This window comes from Ziziphus jujuba, chromosome 7, assembly GCF_031755915.1.
Source record: "Ziziphus jujuba cultivar Dongzao chromosome 7, ASM3175591v1".
In the NCBI taxonomy this organism is placed as follows: Eukaryota; Viridiplantae; Streptophyta; class Magnoliopsida; order Rosales; family Rhamnaceae; genus Ziziphus; species Ziziphus jujuba.
Genome location: NC_083385.1, coordinates 25,114,759 through 25,119,073, shown reverse-complemented (window position 1 = coordinate 25,119,073; position 4,315 = coordinate 25,114,759).

Here is a 4,315-nt window from a genome sequence, read left to right as displayed (position 1 = left end):
CAAGGAGATTAATGATAAATAAATAAATAATAAGAAGTCAAAAATAATAAATAAGTGAAAATAAAAATTTTCTCTCAAAACCCTCACAATTTCACTCACTTGGAAAGGTTCCCTTTTTTAAATCTATTTTTTACAAAACCCATCATTTCTATACCCCACAAAATCAATAAATAATAAGTAAAATACAAACAAAAATAAAATAATTTAAAATTAAAAATTAACATTGAAAATAATGTAGTAACAAATTAATAAATTTTGAATAAAATATCATAAAATAAAAAAAATCACAAATAAAATTTGTGTCAGAAAAATTTAGTACAAAATCAAAATTAACCTCAAAATATAATTTATAAAACTTGATTAATTAAATCAATGAACTAATAATAAAGGAAATATTGTATTTAATTCAAAACCTCAATTTGAAATAGATAATAAAATACATTTCATTATACCTATATTATTAGTGTTTATGGGAACTTTCCAAACATTTTCAATTTCTTTTACATTAGGTACACATAACCATACCTTGAACAATCATCAATAAAAGAGACAAAATATTCATAACCTCCTTTTTCTTGTACATTCATTAGATTGCAAAAATCTAAATGTACCAGCTCAAGCGATTCTTTGGCTCTTTGACTTTTTGTTGTAAAAGGTCTTTTAATCATTTTACCTTCCAAATAGGATTCATAAAATGGAAGAGTATCAACTTTTAGTTCTCTTAAATAAACCATCTTTTACCATTCTTTCAATCTTGTCTAGGTTTATATGATGTAGTCTAAAGATGCCATAGGTATGTTTCATCATTATGAGATATTTCGTTTTTTATGTTTAGGTTGTTCGACTTTGAACATTTTAGTATTAAGCAATGAGCTAGACTTTGATCTTTTCGTATAGAGGCTAAAGTCTTAAATTCCATCACAAATATTTAAACTATTTCTAGAAAAATAATTGAATAACCATTATAAGAAACTTGAAATAATTGTTCAAATAACATGGAAACAAAAATCAAATTCCTTTAAGAACTAGAAATATAATAAACATTGATCAAACAAAAAATTTATTATTATTATTAAAGTGAACCTTAACTTCTCTATAACACCCTACACTGAGGTGTATCAGAAATTTTCGTGCTTTGGCCAAGTTTGAATGGAGTTGATAGGGGTTGACCAAGTGGGACACATGGTTGACTTTTTATTGTGAGAGAAATTTACTTTGACTAAGGCACCATGGTGAAGTGAACATTGACCAAAGTACATAGACTAATAGTATGCCAAAATATGAACTACAATTAAAATATTATAATTAAAACAATTTACCATCCAAACTAATTGAACGAGTCTGAGTTTGACTTTTTATTGGTATAGATTTTGATTTTGACTTATGTACCATTGTATAATACTCATCGATATAGGATCGTAGACTAGTGTCACGCTTAATTTGGACTTATGGTTGAAAAGTTACAGATCTGTAAAGTTTTAATTATTTTTCTAGGACTAGTTTTACCAAGTATATTTTTCACACAAGTGTAAAACGTGCCATTTTGAACCCCACAAAAAAGTGCAATGTGTCATCACCGAACCCAATTCTATAAGTGCACAGTGGCACCATGAGTGGCATTTTATTGGGCCATCTAGAGAGAGAAAGAGAGAAGGGGGAGAGAGAGAGAGAGAGAGAGAGAGAGAGAAAGAGTGAGAAAGAGAGAAAGAGTGAGGAGCCACAGAAATTGCTCCATAATGAAGATCGCCTTGAACCTGGTAAGCTAACTAAAAATTTCATCGTGATCATTGGATATGCACCAAGATCAAGCCATTTTCTGTGGCAGTGACTATTGGCTTTGTTGGTTGATTTTTCTCTCTCCGGCCACCAATTTGCTATAACACTACCATCATCATATTGCCCACTCAAAAGCCAACCTTCTCTTAAATTTTTTCCTCCTTATCTTGTATTATTCCTTTTATCTTTTTATTGTATTTATTCTTATACTTAAAATTTTGTAAGGTTCTATATACTTCACTGGATATTTATAATTATGCACTGATTCCCTATTATTTATTGAAGTGTTGGAAACTTATGGTATTAAATTGTAGTAAGATGGGAGGATAAGGTGATGTATTTAGAAGTGTGTTTTCTATGCAGGGAATTTTGTGGTAAGTCCAACCCTTAGGGGAGATGCTGCCAGATTTTCCTTTGAAGGTCCGGTAGGGTTTCCTTGTGATCAGGACTTGTCTAGGGTTTCGGTGAGGAATTTTAGATGGGTCCTAATAGTTGGTATCAGAGCTCTAGGTTTTAGTATTCATAAGGGACTATGCATTGTTATGTGTCCGATCTGCATCTACTCTCTTGTTTTAACCATCTTGAAATGTTATTTCTTCGTCTCAAAGTGAATTCGTTGCCTGAGTTAAAATAGCTCTAATCTTCAAAGGTGCTAATTAGAAAATTGCCTCTCCTCAAAGGGAATCCCTATGGTCTAGTCAAACGGTCAAGGATTGCCCCTTCTTTACTGAAGATCAGGTGAGGAAAGGAGACCTGATTAAGTTTGATCGTTTGGGTTTTAAGTAATCCTAAACATGAATTGAGTAGCTGCAAATCTTATGTTGTGGATCGCTACCTTAAGGACGTAGTGTTTAAGCAATTTGAGCTACTTGAAGTGATGTTTCATGGAGGAGTTTGGAGGCCTCTCCTAAGGATAATTTCTACCCTCGCTACCAAGGAGCTATCGAAGAGGGGTTGTCAAGGGTATCAAGCCTATATGGTTGATGCCCAAGTAGATGGTGAGTGTTGGAAGACGTGCTCGTACTGGGAAACCTTTTGAAGATGTTTACCAAAAAGTTACTAGTGTTACCACCGTAAAAAGAGATCGAATCACCATCGAATTGGCTTTGGACACTGATCTATTTTCTTTACCGTCATGCCATATGGTTCCAGCATTGATTTAGAAAGCTATTGGAATTCTACCCCAATTTGGTTGTGGTTGAGGTTAATAAGAAGATGATTCTTTGGACCTAGTCAGATGCTCAAGCATAGTTATTTTCGTTTCTAGAAGCTAAGATATTAACGTCTTATGTTCTTGGAGATTTAAGGTTTTATTGGCAGTGTTTATCGATCTAAGGTGATTGATATTCTTGGTGACAACTTAAAACTTTTGGGGCATAGTTAGAATGTAATAAGTGTGGAATGTTTTCCTATGGGTTAAGGATTTAGTAATTAGTCCATAGTATCGATTGTGATATTCAAATTAAGATTTAAATTCTTTATTATTTGAGGTATGGATTCTTGGAGTATGTTGAAATTGGAAGAATTTAAAGTTTTTCATGAATGATATTTGGGATGTGAAAGGATTCGGACTTGATTTTATAGATTCTTTCTCGTTGGTGATGATAATCTCAAGAATTATGAAAGGCTTCATAAGCGATTTAAGATCTTCCACTAGAATAAGTATGAGGATTTTATTTTATGGCTTTGATGAGTTCGGTTAAAAGAAAAATGCTTGTTAAGGTTAAGAAAATTGGATAATCGATGAAGAGCAAGGATCTTATAATTATAAGTACTAGGAGTTAATTAAAGGCAAAAAGAATAATCTCAGTCGTAACTCGATGACATTGGTATTTGGTTTGGGAAAATTAGGGTTAAGTTCTAATCTTGCCTTTTGAATTGATGGATGGAGTTACTCAAGTATTATGGTTGCATTATCGATTACCATCCAGGTAAGGCGATTGTGGTGGCTAATGCACTAAGTAGGAAGTCTACAGCCTCATTGGCTTATATGCAGACAATGCTTTTCTATTGATGGTTAAGTGCGAGAGTTGGGTACTGATTTAAGGATGGACGCTTCAAGAGCACTTTTTGCTAGCTTTCGACTATGACCAATACTGGTAGATCATGTTCTTGAGCCTTAGCTCCTTATTTGATGAGTATGAGAAAGGAAGTTGAACAAGGGGGGAAGTCAGCCTTCATTATTAGAGGTGATGGAGCTTTGGTGATTGGGTTTAGACTCAGTGATCCAGCAAACAAAGAGCTGAAAGGGCAATTAGGGGAAGAAGCCATAGTTCTACTTATGCTATGTGTCTTGGTAGTACCAAGAGGTATCATACCTTGCAATATAATTATTGGTGGTTAGGGTTGAAAAGAGAAGTTGAATATGTGTCCAAAAGTTTATTTCGCTAGCAAGCGAAGGCAAAGAGACATAAGCCTTCTAAACTTCTACAGCCCTTACTGATCCCAGTATGGAAATGGTAGTACATTACAATGGATTTTTATATTCAAGCATAGTTCAAAGACATGATGGTATTTTGGTGATCGTGGATCGACTCAC